General features: G+C 41.2%; 1 protein-coding gene across 3 annotated transcripts in view; it reads left to right on the plus strand.

The window, feature by feature from the left end:
- The first annotated feature begins 20,803 nt into the window (after positions 1-20,803).
- The window catches only part of LOC108025836 (uncharacterized), a 33,243-nt gene continuing 31,598 nt past the window's right edge, over positions 20,804-22,448 (plus strand). Inside the window, exon 1 of one of the 3 annotated variants that reach the window (XM_044093006.2) lies at positions 20,804-20,870. The gene's annotated coding sequence lies outside the window, so the exon portion shown is untranslated. Of the gene's footprint in view, positions 21,193-22,448 lie in introns of all 3 variants that reach the window. The other 2 variants (XM_017096494.3, XM_044093005.2) reach the window with 2 other exon arrangements.

The raw sequence follows: 22,448 nt of genomic DNA on the forward strand, positions 1-22,448 counted from the left end.
ATCTACACTCGGAAATATGTTTTTGTTAAATCAAAACCAAGCGAGAACTATACAATATTGAAAATAACTATATTAACAAGATAACAAGAACGACACATATTAATATTTGGTAACAATGAACTATAAATCCTTAAAAATATATATATTTTGTGTTTTTTTTTCTTAAAAATATAGACAATCTAAATTGCAGTGGAGGATAAAGCGGGAAATGCGGATTGCAGCTCATTTAACCAGAAAACCAATAAAATTTTGCACACCAAATCTTCGAGAGAGGGGGAAGTTGTATGACGAAGCTACACTAAATCTACAAACCTCGCAGAAATTACACTGCAATCAATTAATTTCTCCAAAATATGAAAAACTCAGTGTTCTTATAAAAATAAAATCGTAAGCGTAGTTGTTAGACATTTTGAAATGTTATAAAGTTAATTTATAACATTATAATATGCCTACTTTATGCCCTAATACTACTCATACTACTTATGTCTTTGAGTTTGACCTCTCGCAAATAAACCCCAACATGCACTGTCAGTGATTTGTTATTGGCTATAGTTGCATTCGAGGTGAGGGTGAGGCTTCTTCCAGAAAAATTGACAACGCCGAGGGGTTAAGTGCTCGACATTCCGTTGAAATGCAAGTGGAGTCTGCCATGGAACACCACCAAATGCCAACGCAATCATCCTTATCAGTCCGGCCCACCTAAAAATTCAGCTCTTGAATGGTCATTCACTTAATGTTTCGCCTAATAGAGAGAAATGGGGAGAGCTGCAGGAGGAGGTCGTCGAGGTCTTTAAGTATTCCGGCAATCAAGAGCCAAAGTAGACGCACGTGCGACACTCCAAGCGACTCATTAGCCCCACTCCATCCTTAGGAAATCCGCCACGAGAATACCCAACCCCGGAGCAAAAGTCCAGCGAGCAACATCTGTGGGCCGTGGGGCTCTAATTTCGAATCGGCTACTTCCGTTCCAATATAATAACACGCGCATTTGTTTCATCCCGATGCGATTAAAAAGCAGACGGAGAGCGCACGCCTTCGAAACTCCGGGATCTATGGATTTTCAGGCCCCCGAACTGGGGTCCAAACTAGCAGCACATTGAAATACTTTGGCCCTAAGTGGTTTATTACGATAAGCGAGTTTCCCGAGAGCACTCACCGTCCGCGTTTCAATTACCATTGTCAATTCCGATGGCACTGCCTGCGGCTTCCTCGACTGAAGTTGGGTTGTTCTGGGTTGGGTTGTGGGATGCTCGGATGCTCGGATGCTGGGGTGGCCCTTCCTAGGGCAAGTCCGCTGCCGATTCCGATTCCGATTCCATTTCGAGCCCCAGTCAAGTGGCGCGCGGACTTTGCCCAACATGTGAGATGATTGCCATGATTGCGCCGGCCACAAGGATTACAACTGACAAAAAGCGGGGGCCCACAAAACCAACAGACGTAAAACAACAAGTGCGGATTTGTTGATCTTTTTATTACAGCCTTTTTTTGGTTCGAACTTGCGAGTATCGTGTGTCCACGAAAAAGTTTCCAAGTTGAGAGAGTCTATAAAAATGTTCAAGTTCTGGTGAGGTCACAAATTTAGCCTTCTATTGTTTCAGGAAAGTTCTATTTGTACTTTCATTAAGCTTACGAGCTTACACTTCTTTTATTTTCGTAGTACTAACTCTTTAATGTACTGATTTGGTATATACCAAAATACCAAGTATGGTAATTAATACTAGAAACCCCTATATTCATCGACACAGTTCCCTATATTCAATGTGATCCATTATTCTAATAAAAAATAATGTTTGCTTTAAAATATTAATTGAAAAATAATATTTTTATTTAAAGAATACCAAATTGTAATGTTTTAGCTGTAAGGTAAAAATAATTGTTCTGTGGTTGAACAATAAAGTATTTAATATATCATGTTCTATTTTTTATATTACTTGTACTAACCTTTTATTTATTTACTGCTTAATTTAAATTTGAAAAATAATTTTTTCGTATACATATATTTTATTATATAGTACTTAATATTTAAGCTGTGAGGTAAAATAATGGTTCTGTGGTTGAACCAAAGAGTTTTTAATGTATTATATTTTATTTTTTAGTAGTACGTCCCCTAACCTATCATTGATTTACAAGTTAATTGAAACAGAAATTTCTTATTTAAAAATTCGTCTTCGGGGCAGCTGAAAAAACGAAAAACAAACGCCAGAAAACAAAAAGCAAACACATTCGTCCTATAATCAGAAAGGCAGCGAGCGGTTGCGATGCACTTGAGCGTGACTAAGTGCGACTCCGATTCGGTGCCGGTGTGCGAGGTGCGAGCGGTTCTTGGGCCGAAAGCCGCGATATGGCCATCTAGCTGAAGCCAAAACTACGACCAAAATGAAAAGCCAAGCCAAAGCCAGAGCCCCATATTGTGAACTCAACGGCTCCACCTGCTCGCTGGCCGTTGCATTAATAGCGAAGCAATCAGGGCGTTGCAAAAGCGAACGCGCTAAGATCATAACGAACGGTTTAAATATAATATATTAACTGGATTTATAATGCCGAGAGATTGTGTGTCTTGCTCGCTGCCACAGATACACTTGCCACAGATACACTCGGCCAGCGAATGCAGGGAGGAGCCAGTCCAAAGTGATTGACCGAGGCTGCCTCTGTTATCAGGTGCTTGCAACCAATGCCGGCACATTTGGGTATCTTTTTATCCCAACAAGATTCAAGGTCCCAATAAAACTTAATTTAAAGACGATTATTATATTAACACGGATCTCTTCAGGCTGTGGACCAAACACTAATAAACTAATCTAATAAGTCGAGATTTATGTTTCACAAGTTGTATAGCTATATAAAAGGTTTGACCGTTGTGCTTTTGTGAGATACTGGTCTTGTCTGCCAGTTGGAAATACTTAATTCCGTTTAACAAACAAAATTACAGGTATAATATGTGAATGGTAAACACTCTGTGAAAATGTTAGGGCCAACAAATGAGCTCCAAACTTTAGTCACAAGTCGTGGTTTAGCTAAATCAATGCGTATAAACCGAGTGTTTCGAATAGCTTGCTTCCAACCGTAACGATCCCCATCAGTTTTGGGAAAATAGATTTTTTGAAAAATAATAAATATAACTGAATATTTTGGGCAAAAAAATCAATTCTTGAGAGATTCGGATTTTAGTCAAAAATACGACTTTTCTTGCAGTTTTTTAGCCGTAGTTTGGTCAAATCAAGGCGTACAGCTAAAAGAACGAGTGTTCTTAGCAGCTTGCTGAATATGCTAACGATCCACATCATTTTTGGGGGCATTTATTTTTTGACCAAATTTTGCATTTTTTGTAAGGGGGTGCATTGAAATTTTTTGAAAAAAATATGCCAATGAATTGGAAATGAAACAACAAGTTCAACGAGGGATGACAAACCTCTTTCTGACTTTTATTTTCATTACAGCAGGCAAAAAACTTAATATTTATTTGTAAAAAATACGAGATTTCGATTTTTGGTACAAATATAATTTTACTTTCCGGGTTTTCAATTGTAGTTTGGCCAAAAGCTAGCTTAATTTGCTAACGATCCGCATCACTTTTAGAAACATTTATTTTTTGACCAAATTTCCCATTTTTTGCCAGAGGGAGCATCAGGTTTTTTTGCAAAAAATCTCAAAATGTATAATTTTTTAGGTTAGAATGCAAATGGATTGTAAATTAAACAACAAGCTCAACTGAGTTTGACTTGTTTTTCATTACAACAGCTAAAAAACTGAATATTTTGACAATTTTCGAATGCAATGTTTTTTTTAACTTTTAACTTTTTTAACCAAGGGTTAGGATTTTGGTTTTCAAATCGATTTTTCTCAAAATGAGTAGCCTAAATGGATATCCTCCTTAAGGAACTGCCTGCAATCGCAGGCCCCGTGAAACCGCAACATGACACTTTAGACAATTTTCACAGTTTGAGCCAGGGCCGTGCCACATCCCCACCCACTTTCCCTGGTGTTTGTCGGCTGCAGAAAGCCTAGGCCCCCCGCCACCCCGTTTGCACACCCCCGCACAACGGCGCCCCTGTCACTCAGCAGTGGCCACTGCGATTTCGCAGTCGCAGTTATTACTCTGGCCAGTCGCAATTAAAGCCTCAACAGCAGCAGCTAGGCGAGGAAAAACTGAAAAAGAGGAAAATAAAAATAAAATGCGGCAGAAGAGAAAGAAAAACTAACGTCTTTAACTCTGCAGTTGCCGTTTGTTTCATCGTCCTCACTGAACACGCGCATAAATTTCGACTTAATTAGATACGTTGGGCTGGCCGCGTGGGGAGTGGGGGCCGCGAAGCAGCGCATATAAGGTGTATGGACGTGGACGTACATATGATCTCGTATGCACCGCACTATCATTGGCATGTCGGTCGGTAGCAATGGCCGGCGATGTCTTTGTCATGCCACACTTGCTCGCAGATATATAGAGCCTACCAACTGCTCCAGCGGCTCCATGGGCACCGATCCCTGGCCAGGGTACTGTTCTTTCGCCTTCGCGGATCACGGGTAATTGGCCTTCCAGCTGGCTGAGCATCGTTAAGGATGTATATCGAGGCGGTTGGCTAATGAATGGCTCTGCCCGGATTCCATATTAGCATTATAATATGCCAATTGCACTGTTAGATGCTTATAATAGCTTCGATCTCACTGCTAAGGGGTGTTAAAAAAATATAATCATTTTTATCCAGATAATATGAAACCAGATTATGTGATTTCCATAGGTTATATATTCATATCTGTATCTTTAAAGCTATTTAAAAATATATATTCACACTCTTTCTGGAACTTGTATTCCATTAAGTTTTCTTGTTTGATACAATGTTTCGAATGTATATCACATTATTTAAGGAATAAAAGAGCTATAAAATATAATCCAAATGAAGTAGCAGCATTTATCGAGCTATAAAAGGAGATTAGGTAGAATTTGATTATTTTTCAAGTCGTTTAAAGGGTTATACAAAGCGAAAAATGCCGAAGAGAAGGTTAAAAATTGCCACAATGTTGTCTCAAATCTGGTGTTCTTCAGATTTACTATCGAAATAAGTTTATTATCAAGTTGCTGAAAGTGAAAAAATATATAAATTAAATTTGTATTTAAAATCGTAGATTTGAAATGAAATATTTTAATGGTATTTTAGGTATGTAGATACATTTTATATTTTCGCGAAGAGGAATAAATGGTACTTTTTATTTACTAATCCTCTCCATTGAACCTTCTTTTTAGGCTCTATAATTTGAATTTAAAGAAATATTTATCTACCCAACTGTGTGTTTAGATACATTTCTAATTTTTAATTGTTCTTGGTATTTTTTTAACCTCTCCGGCATGTACTTACCCATATAAGTTCCCCTTATGACAACTATTTACTTCCCTCTACTTTCTATTTACTTGGTTATCCATGCAGCACATATATCTTCCCATATCATATCCCTAGTCAGGATGGCGTAAGTGCCTACACAATGGGGGAGGCCATTGGGCATGGCAACAATGAACCATCGCCTGGGCACAATACAAACAATCCGCCGAGCACTCGAACTCGAACTCCATTCTGTCTCAGGGCTCCGAGTGGGCCAACCATCCATCCATTCGAGGCCATCCTGGCTGCGAGACCTGGCCAAGGAACCAGAAAACAGATGGCGCTTGCTCGCGTCTTCGACATTGTGCCCGTCATTAGGGGCTGCTCCTTCTGCTTGATTAAGGGATCGCGGGCGAGGATTGGGATTGGGATTTCTATGCGGAATTATGACAGCATAATAATAACGGCCACTAGGGGTTAGGGGCAGGGTCAGGGGTTGCTCCTGCGATGATTGCACAATATTTATTTACAGAAATTATTATCATTTATGAGTAGGCCGTCTGGCGTTGCATTGTCTGGTCGCTCCGGTTCATCGGTCTTATTCAGGGCAGCGACTCCTCACTTTCCTCTCATGTTTTTTGGGAAACGAGACAGTTGCTTCCTTGATTGAACCGCAGCCCGTCTATCTGCCAATTGTTTGCTAAACAGGATACACGCTATGTTAGAAAACAAAAAATGAAGCGAATCCCAAACAAAAGCCACACACATCATCCGAAGGCGATGAGTGTACCCATCAATGTTGGGTAATAGTCAAGATATCATAAAAATGCAGTAGATTAATGGATGGTTTTTCTGACTGAGGTTTTAAAATGTTGATATTTTTAAATCGACCCCGATTGGGAGCAACCTTTGATGGTATTATCATCAGCATATACTTTTTCAATTGATAAAAAGTTAAGAGCATCTAATTCCCATGTTGTGACACTATAAGATCACTCTCCCCAGTTCCCATGGGTGAGATCGTTACCCCGGGGTGCTGATATGACACATTTCCCTGCTCTCAAGTAGCAGTGACCTTTCCCGCCTTTTCGCAATGCCCTTGAGCCCTCTTGCCTTGCCATCCGATTATCAATTCATGGCTGCGACGTTATTACTCGCATCTGGAAAAGTGGAAAATGGAAAAATGGGAAAAAAAAGCTATATATAGAGAGTTAAGTTGCAGTCTGTGGGGCAAGCGATCTTAATGTAAAACGAAAAAGTTGAATGCTACGGGGCGACGGCGGTTAGGAATGTTATGTAAATTGAACTTGAAAATCGCTGAAACAATGGAAAAGGTTTTGAATATTTCTCTCGCTTAATTAGTAAACGCAAGGAGGCGAACGCAAATAATTCTCCCTATAGAGCAGCGCAGTTGCGTCCCAAAGCATTCAGAGTAGCCAAACACTGGGAAAATTAATTGTGGTATGTACTAGAAAACATTGGGTATTTTTGAATTTTTAATACATTTCTAACACTTGGAAATAGTGTTGCAAAGTACTTTACTAACTAAAGGACAGTTATTTTATGTTTATTTAAGACTTTAAGACTGTTAAACATATCACATTGATTTTTTAGGAAGTGACTTTTCTAAAACTTGTTTTCCTTTCTATAGCTAAGAATATTTTTTATTTTCTTTGGTATTTTAATACTATTTGCTTGATTTTGTTTTAATAAATTTTGTATACCTTTTTGTATTTTCCTTGAATTGCAGAGCGATTCCTCACAGTGTGCCGTGGAGGAGGTGACGTTGTCGGCGATGGTGAAGGTGGCGCATAAATTATTTAACAACTGGTTGGCTAGGCCGGTGTGTCGTGTGGTTTGGGCCAATCTGGCCCGCTGATCGGCCCTCCAATTGCGATTCCCGACTTTGGCTTCGCCTCCGAGTTCGACTCGGCCCTCGGTCCGTTCCGCATTGGCGACGCAACGCAGCCGAGACGAGGCGATTCGCGTCGAGGGCCCACGGCCCACATATCGAGATCAAGAGGGACTGGTACCAAGCCATAGCAATCGGGAACTGAAAACAGCTGTTATTAATTTTGCTCCTCTTTTTTGCTATTAAGCAAAAAAATCACGATAAGGAAGAGTCCTAGAAAAGGTCCCCCAAACCTACACAAATATTATTATTGAGCATTGTATATCACTCACCGGCATTAATTTTTATACCCTTTCAAAGGTTTTGCTTCCAAAAAATTTTGAAAATCAAATCACATTGGAGATGACAACAAAAAATTTTAACTACAAAAGAAATTTGTTCACGGCTGTACCATTTCCATGACATTCCGTTATTGTTTCGACCAAAAAACTATTCTTATTCTTTTGGCAGAAAATAAGTTTCTCACTTTTTGGCGAAAAATCGATTTTGTTTCTTGGTTCTTTTTTGCTGTAACTTTGTCAAAAATGGTCCGAGGGCTAAAAGACGCACTGTTTTCGACAGCTTACAAGATAGGTAATTGATTGCAGTTATTTCCTGGCTGATTCTAAAAACTAAAAATTTTGTCAAAATTTCAATTTTTTGGCAAGGGGTAGCATCGTCATTTTTTGCGAAATTTTTTCAAAAATTAAATTTTTAAGGTATGAATGCCAATCGATTGGAAATTTTGTTACGAGCTCGGCAAGGTACGACATTCCATGATAGGTCCATTACTTTTATTGTTTCGACCGAAAAACTATTCTTATTTTGTCCGAAAATAAGTTTTTCACTTTTTGCCGAAAAATCGATTTTTTTCTTGGTCCTTTTTTGCTGTAACTTGGTCAAAAATGGTCAGAGGGCTAAAAGACGCACTGTTTTCGACAGCTAACAAAGTAGATAATTGATCGCAGTTACTGTCAAGCCGATTCTAAAAACTAAAAATTTTGTCAAATTTTTAATTTTTTTGCAAGGGGTAGCATCGTCATTTTTTGCGAAATTTTTTCAAAAATTAAATTTTTAAGGTTTGAATGCCAATTGATTGGAAATTTTGTTACGAGCTCGGCAAGGTATGACATTCCATGATAGGTCCATTACTTTTAATGTTTCGACCAAAAAACTGATACTTAAGGTATGACAACTGTGTTTTGCAATTACGTTCAAAATAAAATAAAATTTTGTTTTAATTATTTAAAATAAAATACATTTTTTGGAGTGATTATAACCCAATAAGTGAACATTTTTATTTACATATTAATTTTTAGATAATTTCCCTAAGGGTTTAGCTACTTAATTTGTAATTTTTTTTCTATATTTTAAGTAATTTTGTTCGTTTTGTTTTGTTTTAATATATTTACCACCTTAAAAATATAGTGATATTTATTTTAAAAAATATATATATATATATTAAACATAATGATTTAATAGATCGATATGATATCAATAAATTCGATAAGAACATATTTCAATGAGTAAATACAAAACAATTTACAAGCTTACAAAATTTTTTTAAATAAAATGTAAAAACTTATTTACTTTTAAACTTGTTTATATTGAATTTTAAAAAAGATATATTTTAAAATTGAAATATCAATTCTTTATGTATTATCAACCACTTTTTCAATACTTATGCTAATTCTTAGTTTCATTGAGTTTGAATGCAAAAATTCTAACTCCCTGATGAAATTTTCTCTGTGTAGGATGGGTCTGCAGGGGCTACAGGTGTGAGTGCTAATACTGGCTACTAATATGTACGAACAGGTGCCGCAGGGAGTCGCGGTCACAGTCGGCAGTATCGCAGTATCGTCGTGAAAATTGCTCTGGGAGACCAAAAATTTGAATCGTCTCTATCTGCAGCATTGTTATGCAAATGATGTCGCTCGACACGCAAACGCCACCGCCTTCGCCTTCGACTTTGCCGCTGTATCTGTCGCGGACAGATACAGATCCCTTTGTTGTCTCTACCTGGGGCGATTGCATATTATCATATTATCATATTATGCGACAGGGCCGCGGTGTTCACTTGACGGTTGATGGCTGGGCTGATGTTCCACTGGGCACGACGAATGTCAACGCACAGCGACCTAGACGAAATGCTTTCGCATGACAGCGGAACATTGCCACCACAGGCACAGGCACAGACCTCAGACTTCAGACTTTGAGATAGTTGGTCTGGAAAGCCAGGGGTTTCTTTGTCTCCGGTCTCCGAGGTTCTGGGCTAACTACTTATCCACTTGGCTCGCTCGCTTTAGGGTTATTCGAAGGCATGGTATTTACCGTATACGGAATACCTAAGCTGTAAGGTCACATCCCTCTCACATGTTGCATGTTGCTCTGCTCTAGCACTTTTTAAACATTTTCTTGCGTTATTACTTGACAGAAAACCCGATTGAATTAACCCATAATTGTAGACAACAATCCCTAGCAAAGGTGATAACAGAATTCTTTAAAAAATGTAAAACGAATGCGAATTCTAACTTCATTTGGGGTACGGTCACTTTTAATGTTCATTGCACACGCACCAATTAGCTGAAAAGTTTGTCAAACTGCAAATGGGAGCAGGTCTTTCCCTTGTTGGGTGGCCTTTTTAATGAGTTCCAATAAGGTCGCCTCAGGCCGGCAGTTAAAATCCACTGCCTTCGACAGCCCCAGTGTGACCGATACCAACAACGTCGCAACAGTGTGACCATACACCGAAAAAAGCTTTAATAGAAAACCTTGCATGTTGTTCAGGCCACAACGTTTTTACAGTCTTTTCAAATATTTTTATTTTAATTAAACTTTAACCAAAAGCATCAAAGAAAGCATTATTTCTTTGCAAAAAAAAAATTTTTCCATCTAAGAGCATATTTTTTATAACTTATGAAATTTTTTTTACCATATCAATCTTTTTTTCTTTGTACCAGCAAATCAAAACTAACTGCGCTTTATTCTTTTAGTCGACTTTTCTTTGGGTGCATGTGTGCCGATGGGCCACCTATTGCGGGATCGGTGATCTATAGCATTCGATCCCGATCCCCCGGACCCAGTGCCATCCCCATCAGCATCACGTGAGACGATTCCCCGCACAAGAGGCTGTAATTAGCGGTCAGGGTCCTCGGCCATCGCATGACATTTGGGCACGATGAATGGAGCCAAATGAAAGAAGAAAAATCAAATACGAGAAAAACACGGCCAGGTTGCTCAGGTGTTGCGTGTTCGTTAAGATGCACTCGCCGATAAGAGTCAACAAACAATTTTCGAATTGTAAACAATTTGCGATGGTGTGTCTCTAGGCCGGCTCCATCCGACTGCCAACTGCCAACTGCCAACTCCCAACTGGCGATTCCACAGTCCTGGAGTCCCAGTTTCTAGATTCCGCATCGAGTTCTGGCTGGTGCTTCAGCTCTTAACAGGCCAATGGGAAAGTTTGTGGCGATGGCGAGTGTGAATTTGACTCCCAGCACGGTCGGTTATGCAGGCCCATCACAGATCTGCTGATTCGTTAATTAACTTAAGTTGCTCCGCCATGAAAACTGTCATGCCGAATGGATGACTAACACCAAATCGATTTGGGTTTTACCTTGGGAAATTAGCTTTCATTCTTTTGGAAAAGGTGGGGTTAAAAAAGGTGTATGTGAAGCTAGTAATGCCGTAAAACAATATAGTAATGATAACTAGATCACATAAAGGTACTATTTCATATAAGAAGATAGTTAGTTAAGATATTAGTTAGGATATTTAAGATATAGTTGATACTTAAATACGGGATTAAAATGAAATGCTTAAAGATTTGGGTGTAGTTTAAAAAGGCCATATATGTAGTACTACAGTAGAAAAATGCAGAAGTGATAACTAGATCACACAAATGTATTATGCCTTATAAGAAGATAGATAGGTAAGGTGTAGTAAAAATATTTAAGATATATTTGTAACTTGAAAACAGGATCATTATGAAAAGTAAAAAATCTTTAAATCTATATCTTTAAAAGACAGGTATAGCACTACAGTAGAACAATATAATATTGATAACAAGATCACACAAGGATATTATGTCATATAAGAAGATAGACAGTTAGAATATAGACGGGATATATAAGATATATTTGTTACTTGATAAGAAATAATAAGATCAAAATCTTGGGAGGGGTTAAAAAAGGTATATGTAAAGCTAATACTGCAGACAAATAATATAATATTGATAACTAGATCACACAAATGTATTATGTCACATAAGAAGATAGAAGTTAAGATATAGTTAGGATATTAAAGATATATTTGTTACTTGACAGAGATCATAATGATAAGTTAAAAATCGTAGTATGGTATCAGTTGTAATGGTTTTTTCTGTTTCTAAGTGTATACCGAATCTTGCAATATGAACATATCCTAAGTTTCAGATCGTATAACTTCACAGGTTTTCAATAAAGTTTCCTAATAAAGAATCTTTAAAAGTGGGATACAATTGTATTTCTATGCTTTCCTTATCTTCTAATTAATGTTACTAATACTCCGCTTCCCCTTCTTCTTTTCGAATATACTTGAATACCCATAAGTCTGGAGGTCAAATGAGGTACCCAAGAAGGTGACGCGAGTGGACCATTTGGAACTGCGGGCTGGGTCCGCCCAGTCTCGTTCCGCCCTTCATGAAAACAGACCTTGGGGCAGGGAATGGAAATGGAAGTAGAAATGGAAATGAAAATGGAAATGGAAATGGGAAATAGACCTGAGAACACCGGGGGGACGCGAATCGAGACTACGAACTCCAAAAACTCTCCAAACTACGAACTCGGCGACTCTGGGACGCTGGCACTCTGAGCGAAACGAAATAGAAAGGCGTATTGTTCAAGACCGGGCGATTTTCAACAGCGTTAATTTTTGACATGAAGATAAATGTGTGTTGCGGCGGCCTGGCCCCCGCCCCTGACGGTGGTTCTAATGTGGGGGTACCACTATGCCAGAACTATATGCCATAATACACCATATAGCCGGGGCTGCGGAGCCCTCCCCCGACCGCCGGTGCCAAGCGATCCCAGGCGATCCCAGGCGATCCCAGGCGATCTCGGCCGATCCGATCGAGAGCCGTGCGGCTTTGGGTGAATGTTCTTATGTGGCCACGGCGAATGATCAAAGCCAATGCCGAAATCCAAGTCAAGAGGCACACGGCGCGGAGATCGAAAGAGAATTGACCGCAATTATGCGATAAAGATAAAACAATGTGGTGTCATCTTTATGGTTCTTTTTCGTCGGCCAACTTACCAAGGTCCGAATCGGAGTCCCCGGCACCGCCGCTGCCCACGGTGCGGGAGTGAGCGGGACGGCTCGAAGGTGATAATCTATAATTGCCCTTGCTACAACAATTGTTCCTTTAATTCCACCGCCGGCGACGACAACAACGATGAAAAACAGGAGAGTAACAAAAAGACAATCTGTCCTACTGTCGCGGCAGGAAGGCGCAACCCGAAGGATGGCTTTGCGAGGGTTCGCCTCGGGCTCGGCCCAAGGACCCCAGAGGATGGGCATTGTAGGCCCGGGAGTACGGAGCACCGAACCGGGTTCCCAACATTCCCAACACAGACATTTGGTAACACGTGAAACGAATGCGTTGACAGCTTGAGAGTGTCTCCGCGTTGCGTGTGCGTGTGCGTGTGCGTCCCCTCTGCGCCTTTCTCCCTGTCCCTTTCCACCGCCTTTCTCCGCGTCTTTCTCTTTCCTGCGCTGCGCGCCTGCGGTGGAAAAGTGATTAGGGATCAAAATATCGTTTATAACTCATAATGACCATGACAAATATTGCATTCATTGAGCTTCGCTTTGGGAGACTGGCCCGAGGATCCCCTGCGGAGATGCCCACTTGGCTTTTTTCAGGTCCTTATTTCTGGAGACAATATATGTATGATTATATAATGATCTTTAATAAAAAATAATGAAATTGAACAGGAGATTTGGTAGCATATTATATTTTAAACATCTTGTATGTATTTTATAGCATGGGTCAGTTAGAAACTCGGTTATGACGTTAAAAGAGATGTTTAACTAAGGTCTATAGGGTCTATATCTATTTTTAAACTATAAAATTATAAATTATTCCTAAAAATGTATACCTCAAAAGAGATTTTTATCGAGGTTCCTTACTCAAAATATCCCTATAGCTGGCTTCTTTCAGTTAACTGCTAAAATATTTCTATTATTCCCAAGCTCGAACTTCCGTTTTAGGAATTCTCGATACCTGTTCCAGAAACTGGACCTATAACACATATTTCCCTGCGATATCCCTGCGCTCTGGCTATTTTCTGGCTACTTTCTTTCGGTAATTATACTGACCACCTCTGTTGGACTGTGTGCGGTCAGCAGTTGTGGTCGTGTGGTTGGGCAGGGGCCAGTCTGGCCGGGCAGCCCAACTGACCCTCAAGGAGCGAGAAATTGAGGAAAGTGGCCGGGGGTTGTGGAGAGAGTATGCACACGGATGGGCCCATATGGCGCGGATCGCGATCGAGGGTTGGGACTCGGAGCAATAGCGTCATGTGATGTGACACACCCGAACCGCTAATGAAGGTCGGCCTGCGGGGCGACTCGGCGGAGGCCCAAGGACGAAGCGTAAAGTCGCGACTAATGGGTAATCGTTTAATCGCTTATCACAATTGCGCCCATCGCCTTGGCCATATCGGTTCCACATTAAGCACAATTAGAGTGGTCGTGCTGTCAATTAATTTATCTTCTGTTAATTACACTCCTTATTTGCTAGGCATAAGGGTACGTTGCACTCTTGATCGGAAACAACAAATGGGGGGATGTCTTTGGTTCTGCAAGAGCTAGGTTATTTCCATTGAGCATGCCAACTCTCTAAAACTAACTGAGTTTATGGTATAAAATGTTGTCTTATATGATATTTCTGTTTATGTGTATCACATTTTACAAGGCATACCTTATTTCTAGATTTTACACAGAAATTTTAACACGCGCCTTTGGATAGGCAACATATTTTCAACATGTTCCAGATTAATGGGTATCCTATATTCGTTTCTCTAGACATTCTACATTTTTTTAAATATCTATAGAGCCATTTGCTGTTATCTATGCGTAATTAAGTTTAAAACTCACTGTGAAAAAAATGTATACTGGTCTTTAGGAACCATTATCAAAATGAAAATATGATACAAAATATTTTTAATGGATACCTTCGTACACCTCATATTATATAATATTAGTTAGTTATATGACATTGTAAAATATTCTTTTTAAGGCCTCTTCAATAACTCCACAGTGTAGTGCTAGCTGCTGAATTCCCAATCAACATTCTCGTAAATTTGCCAATTGCCCACGTACTTAACTTAAATTGAGCCGCGAGATACGAACTCAACTGCACTTAGACTAGATAAAAAAGAAGGGCGAGTGGGTTGGGGAGTTATAGGGCTGGAGTGAGCCGAGTTCGGATGGGCCAGGCCGGGTCCTCAGACCCGAAGAGTCAACAGTTCTTCGATTTATTTGTATTTATGTTCCGATTTTTAGCGTTGTCACCTCGGTGAACTGCGCACTTGACTCGCTGACCTGAGGAGAGATGGGTAAAATGGGCAAACCTGGGGTAGGCCAAGGAGCTTAGGGGTACGAAGGGCAGGGCCAAAATAAAAGGATGCGCCACCGAGGCTGGCAAAACAATGAGATTGCCGAATTTCAGAGAATGCCCTTTCCCAAACGTTTTACGCTCTAATCCCCCATTGTGCGAAGGCCAGACATGTGTGCAGGAGATCGGTTTTTTTTTGTCCAGCTTAGGAACCTGCTGCCGGGGCTGCCGACGACACCCTTGATTCCAAAACTAATTCTGATCCCGGTCCCAGGGATGACAGCTAGGTGCGGGATTTTTTGTCATTTGTCGCCCTGGCCCTAAGTCAATCCGCATCGGCCACTTGACTCGCCCGGCCCATTGCCACACACTTTCCACACTCATCTCCTGATCGCTGCCAGCCTCACACATCCCCTGCCCCAGCTCATTGGGATTTGGCTGGCTGCGCACAGAGGTCCCGGGCGCAGATGCAATCGAAGCTGGTCCAGACGGAAATTCGCATCGCCGCGGGTCATCAGCTGCATGGAACCGCCAGTTCCAGTTCCAGTCCAGGTCCCAGTGCCCAGTGCCCGCCCGATCCTCCCCCAAGAGGCGATCCTATCCGCTGCCAGCCCAGGCGAACTGGAGAGCCGAGCGAAGCCCTCTCCCTCGCGATGGGCTGGCCGATAAAGCGTTCGGAGCTGGCCGATCGATGGGTCCCCAAGTAGCTTGCACCTGGTCCCTGGTCGAGTCCCCTCGATAACTCCGCCGGCTCAACCACCCACCGCACTTGGCACACTGGCTCCTCGAAGCTCGTGGGCAGCACTCGGGCACCGTATATCAACCCTGTGAGAACCCCTTCATGAGGCAGGATGCAGCCTTTACCATGGTGGGTCATCACATCTCGCAACTGTGTGTTGTAGTGGAGGAATTGTGTAATATGGGTTTATATATATCATTTCTTCATATGCAATTTTTTAAATCATTTCATATGATATCTTAGTTCTTTGAAGGAACCGTTCTATAAAGCAGGATGTATCTTTAACATGCCATAAAATCGCCTTACTTTGTATTATCGTATAGGTATAATATAATATGAGGGAACTTGGGTATAATTTTTCATATATCATTTTAAGATAAGGGTAATATGTATTAAAACTGTTTTATATAATATCTTAGTTTCTAAAAAAATGATTATAACAACCCACTAATATTATTTATAAGTTCAAGATAATATAGATTTAAGATATCTTAGTTTCTAAAAAAATGATTATAACAACCTATTAATATTGTTTATAAGTTCAATATAATATATAGATTTAAGATAAGAGTAAAGTGTGTTAAAATCATTGCCAATGATATCTTAGTTCCTTATAAAAATGATTACAACAACCCAGGAATACTATTTCTAAGCTTAAGACAATATATCTATATGTAAGGTAAGAATAAAGTGTTTCAAAGTCTAGGGTAAAATGATATCTTAGTTCCTAAAAAAATATTACAACTACCCAGGAATATTATTTCAAAATTCAAGATAATATAGATTTTGACCTTTCTATTTTAAAATTAAGAAATATTTGTAAATCAACTATATAGTATATCAATTTTTCACATATAATTTTAAGATCATAATAAAATGTCATAGATTATAACAACTTAGGAATATTGGTTCTAAATTAAAGATAATATAGATTTTAAAAATATGAAATAATCTCCCTATTTCTATTTTAAATATGAGAAATATTTGTAAATCAAATATCTCTTTTCATATATCATTCTTAGATCATTCTTAGTTGATCTTAGTTTCTAGAAGTTTCGTTTATGTTTTTAAATATAAGAAATGTTTGTGAGTCCAATAGTATCGTGATTATGGCAATTTATGGGTGCAGAGCCATCCTTAAAGGCACCACGTCCCAGCTCGTCCAGTGACCAGGTGAAATCTCCATTAACCCGCCGAAGTGCACATCTGCCGGGCCCCAGCTTGGGGCCCCAACTAAGTCATTGCCGATCGTGAGAACTTGGCTTAATTGATTTCTACAGGCCTGGCCAATGAACGGCACCAGCGGAATCCGAATCCGAATCGATGTTGAGTGTTGAGTGCTGAGTGCTGAGTGCTGAGTGCTGAGTACCGAGTGCCACATATGGGGCAGCTTGGATTGCACAAGTTCAAATGCCACGCATGACCGTCACAAATCCAATGCAATCTCCGCTCAGCTTTTTCTTCACAATGCAAATGGGAATTTCCAGAGTTTCCAGGGAGGTTCTTTACTAAGAAGAAATGAGTATTTAACTATAGTTATAGTGAAATTCTTGTGGGTATACAATTTTTTTGATTTTAAGGTGGGGCAAAACACAGCTTCTTTATAAAAGCTATATTTTTCAAGAGACCTAAACTATTTTTCCGAGTGCTTTAGAACTTTTTGGAGCTGCCTTGAATGAGGCTGTGTTATCTGCAGGAAGAGAACTACGCTTTTTGGCCCGCGGCATGTTCATGCTATTTTTTATTATTCGTCCTCCCTAAGTGATCGATCGAAATTAAATAAGAAAAGTAGGCACCACGCGAGGGGGCGGGCGGCAGGCGGCGGGAAAATGCCCAGTCGCCGGCGATCTGGTCCCACAAAAAGTGTCTGCGGACCTGGAAGAGCGATGGTTAATGTGCGTTTAGATACCAAGACATGTAATTTCGCAGCTTTTGCCTGCAACTCGGCCCTTCGCGCAGTCGGAATCGCTGGAGCCCAGGCCCCAGTGGAGGAGCATCTCTGACTTCGCTGGACACACTTGTCAATACCGAGGACCCGGGATTATCTCACCAATCGACAGTTGGCGTTTTGGCTTGCACTGAGGAAAATTATGAAAAACTTGTTGGTGAATATATTTAGGAAATATTTTATAAGCAGATTTGAAATAAAGTAGGAAACTTGGAAAGCGAAAGGATGTTAAGGAGTTTAAAAGGGAAGAGGATATATATACTAGCATACCATTTTAAATACTAAATAGTGCAGTTTTTATAAATGGCTAATAATATATAGGTTATTATACCAGAAAATAAATTGTTTACTTAAAATACCATTTAAGTCAAGGTTTTTTCTTTTTTAATGTTATTTCTAGCCTGGGCTCTACTACCAAATTACCAAAATGGTACATAGCCTGCAAAATAAAGAAAGAAAAAGATACCAAAATGGTACATAACCTGTAAAGCAAAGAAAGAAAAAATACCAAATGGTTACATAACCTGTAAAAAGTATTTAAATACTATTTAAAATAGTGTGCATTAAGTTCTATCAAATAAAATAAAGTATTAATTTGTGCTCGAGTTTGCACTGTCATTACACTATAATATATATATAGATAGGTTTCACCAGAGGGATTTTTTCCGTGTAGTTGGGTCTATAAGTCCAATAGAATATGTGGGCATTATTAAATTTGTATCTTTAATTTGGGTAGTGGTGTTTAAGGATTTTCTAAGGCCTTTTCGAAAGCAAAAAGGGAAATATTTAGCTAAGCGGTGACCTTGGTAACCTGAGATTAGCAAAGACGCCCATTACGATGGACCCATTTGAATACCCTTCCCTCCGGGCAGGGGGGGAGGGGGTTTTTTTTTTGGTTAGGTGCCGGGTGACGATGGGTGGTGCACTGCTTAGCCGACGGCGAAGGGCGAAAGATACCCCTGTGCGACAGAGAGGGCGATAGACTTTCTCTCTTTGCCATGCGCAGCCATCCATTCCGCTGTCGACCAATAAAGCGGGGAGTAGGTGCACCTGTCCCAGGGAGAGAGAGGGAGAGGGCAGAGAGAGAGGGCGAGAGCGAGGGAGCGAGGCAGCGAGGGAGCAGGAGCGATAGAGAGGGCAGGTCCTGGCGACACATTTTCATGTGTCACACGGAGTCCTGTGGAAGCCGAACGGCCCCCCCCTCCCCCGCTCCGAGCGCCGCGCTCTTCGCTCCTCGGATTGGGCGCCTGTGCGGGGGAAAGGGAGAGCGCTATGGACGTGGGGCAGGTCCTTTCGGTTGAGGACTTGACCCCCCTCCCCCCGCCCCGCTCCCGCTCTCCACCTCCCCGCACAGACAAATACATATGTACAGCTTATCCATGTGCCAGTGCCACATGGCCACACACACACACACACACACACAGCAGCGCATTTACTTTCGCATCCAATAAACAAAATGTGTCTACAAATCCAGGAGTACGTGTGCACCTATGTATCCCACAGATACAGCCGCAGCTACGTGCGGGGCCATAAATTTATCCCATTTGTATGCAATTGACATTTGGCTCCTGCATCCCAGCTCCCTGGGCGAAAGCTCTCCAGAGTTTTGGGTTTTCGGGGCTGCAGCTGAAGCCTTTGAGGCGGGCACAAAAACGCCTTGCTGCTATCCATAGTCGCACGTAGACCGACATCGAGGCGCAATTTGGCCCTTTAAGCAGCGGGCCTTTAAGCTGGAAATAAGATGTGTCGACTATCTGCGACTCCACTTCAAAAATCTATCGAAATTGAGTTTCATTAGGGTCGTTTAAGATCCAAGAATTAATCAAACCATGGATCTTAAGGAATATTCACAACAGAAACCTTAAGAACATCTTATTCTTTAACTCTTTAAACAGTTTTTAAAAAATATAAAAAAAATGACCTTTTGTTCATAAATCTTATATACTTTGTAAAATATATTCAAGGGTGCATATGATATATCCAACAACTTATTACAGATAAATTATCTGCAATGAAAGAGTCCATCAACTAACTTTAATCTATTACCATTAATATTTCCTTTCCTTTTAGTTACCCTAAAATTCACTTCTGGGGTCTATAAGTTAACTATATTAATTTCCTATCTAAATATAAATATCTTTATAAGTTTGAAACTTAATGTTTTCCAAAAATGTTTGGGAATTTTAGTGGTTATTATTAATAATTCCGATCAATGGCAGAAAGGTGACCCTAAACTGCCCAAATCTTGACTAATCCTATCCAAACTTTAAATAAATTTTTAATTTATTTTTTATGTTTTTTCAAGTATTTTTCTCATTTTGCTTAACTTATTATTATTTAATAATTTTTATTATTTTTGGTATATTCTTAAATTCATAACTCTAAGCAGGTTTCTTTTATTAAAAAGTTATATTTTTGGCAAGTTCTTCTAACTTCTTATTCGTAAGTTTTTTTTATGAAGCTGAGGTTTCTTTTTTAAAGACTTGTATCAAGATGCTTATAAAATGCTTTAAACAATTTAAAGCCTATTATCCTACCCTGCAGCCAAATATGTGAACTTCCTTTTAGTTTACATGTTTTAAAAATAAATCTTAAAAGACCTAAAATATACTCTAGAAAATTAACTAAAAAAAACAGCCTTCAAAATATCACCAATTACGATAATCTGGAATTTTCAGCCTAAAACCCAATTGGGATCCCCAGTACTCACAGCACTTAATTTATGGCTATGTTTTCCAATTATACCGGACCATGGGCGCAAATATATTTTGAATAAATTACCATTTCGCATGGAAGAATACCGAGTGCCCATCAATAATTTCTATTGATAGATAATTATGCCCGAATGATAGGGAGGAAAAAACAAAAATAACGATATCGACCAGAAGGACTCGCTCTTGGCCAGCGAAAGAGCGCCGAGCTGGGCGCTCTTTGTGCTCGCCGGGCGCTCTTAAGTCGCGCACTGCTTACGAACTGCTTGCCGTGCGGGCCTCTCCGCGCGAGTGCGAGGGAGCTGGCAGTACAAGCGAATGGACAGTCGGGCCGAGTGCCAGTGTTGTGTGTGTGTGTGTGTGTGTGTGTGTGTGCGTGTGCAATGGGGTGCTTCGGCTGTGTGTGCGAGTGTCCAGAGAATTCACATGTAAATACAGGCGCTGCGTGTGTGTGCGTGCTTTGTTTGGCTCCCCGACTCGTGTTGTTGTTATTGTTTTTTCTTTCTGGTTTTCCAGCTGTGTGTTTTTTTTCGCTACGCCTTGGCTGCCGTTGTTGTTGCTGCCTCGGCGAGCGGAGCGCCAAGCGGCGAAGGCAGCAAAAGCGACGGCTCCGTGATTTCAAACAGTGAAGTCGACTTGCCGCTGCCGCATCGCATCGCACCGCACACACCGCAATCGGTAATCGAACCGGGAATCGCAGCGAATCGGATCGAAACGGTTTTTCCAACCAAACACATTAAAATATATACATATATATCGGTTGATGTTCAAAAAATGATATATTTAAACCGAAAAAAAATAGCAAAGAAACCGTAACAAGAGGCCAAGAAGAAGCGGAGAAAACCGTGTTTTGCCGTCGCTAAAACCGTTAGTTTCATACATTTTCAGTTTTGTATTTTTTTTTACTGTTACCATTACTGTTTTTACTGTGCAAAAACGAAAGGAGAAAAAAACGAAGGAAGCCAGAAAAATAAGAGAACAAAAGGATGCAAGTGAATTGGTATTGGTATTGGTGCTCCGCCCCTCGCAGGACATTTGTGTGGGTGTGAGAAAAAGAAAAAACAGGGGGAGGGCGGGGGGTGCGCCGGGATAACGGCGAATGTCCTGCTTCGTGTGCCTCCTATTTATTTACTTCTTTCCCTTCGGTTCTCCGCCTGCTCCTCACTCCCCACCCCTCCCCGCCGGCGACTCCTTTGGCATGGCATTCCAATCGCCGAGTGCGGCCATCTCACTCGCACCCGCTGCAAAGTGTCGCCCGACGTCGTCGTCGTTTGTCGTTTGTCGCTTGCCGTTTTGTCGCTTGTCGCTGCGTCTCTTGGATTGGCCTCCTTGCTTTTTGCCCTGTGCGTTTTGCGTTCGTTTTTTAGCCCACCCACCCACGCCCACTTCTTGGATTGGATTACATACACACACACACACACACACACACACACACACACACACACACACACACCCACCCACCCACACAGACGCACAGCTCCAGCTCCTTTTTCTCTTCTCTTTGATACACATATTTCTGTGTTTTTTTTTTCTGTTCGGTGTGTCCCCAGCATCTCTGCCCGCAGCGCTGTCGACGCCGACGTCGACATTTCGTTTTTTGTGACTCGTTTTTTGCCTGCGTGTGTGCGAGTGCGTGGCGTGAGTGTATGTGTGTGCTCGCTAATATTGTCGTCGAGTGTCATTGGTCGAAAGGCAAACGAATGGCCAGGGGGTGGGGGGATGTCTCTTTTATTAGAACGAGAGAGTGCGGTGGGGCGTGGGCGAGTAGCCGAATGGGTTTTTGATTGTGTGTCGTCGTCGTCGTCGTCGTGCGCGCGGGTGTCTCTGTGTGTGTGTGGGTGTCCCTCTGTCCCTGCATGTAGGTGTGTGTGTGTGTGTGTGTGTTTGTGTGTGCCTGCTGGTTTGTTTGTGTCGCCGTGCGGCGGTGCGAGCGGGACAGCGCGCGAGAGATTGGACTGCATGTGCATGGGCGCGTGCGGGTGCGGGTGCGAGCAAGAGAGCGAGAGGGCGAGAGAGTGCAAAGTGCATGAAAAGTTTTTGGCCAGCGAAAAATGGCGACACATCGGGTCGCAAGTCGCAGCAAGTCGCAAAAAGCAGCGACGCGACGACGTCCCCAAAAAGCAGCGCCAATTTTCGCTCGGTGTCGCGCGATTTTATAACCGTTCTCAAAAGCGGCGGCGGCACTGCTTCGCACGGCGACAGGCGAGCAAAAAGAGAGACGGACAGTCCGTGGAGGAAAAGCCAGGGACCCACAAA

Source organism: Drosophila biarmipes, chromosome X (assembly GCF_025231255.1).
Source record: "Drosophila biarmipes strain raj3 chromosome X, RU_DBia_V1.1, whole genome shotgun sequence".
Taxonomy (NCBI): Eukaryota; Metazoa; Arthropoda; class Insecta; order Diptera; family Drosophilidae; genus Drosophila; species Drosophila biarmipes.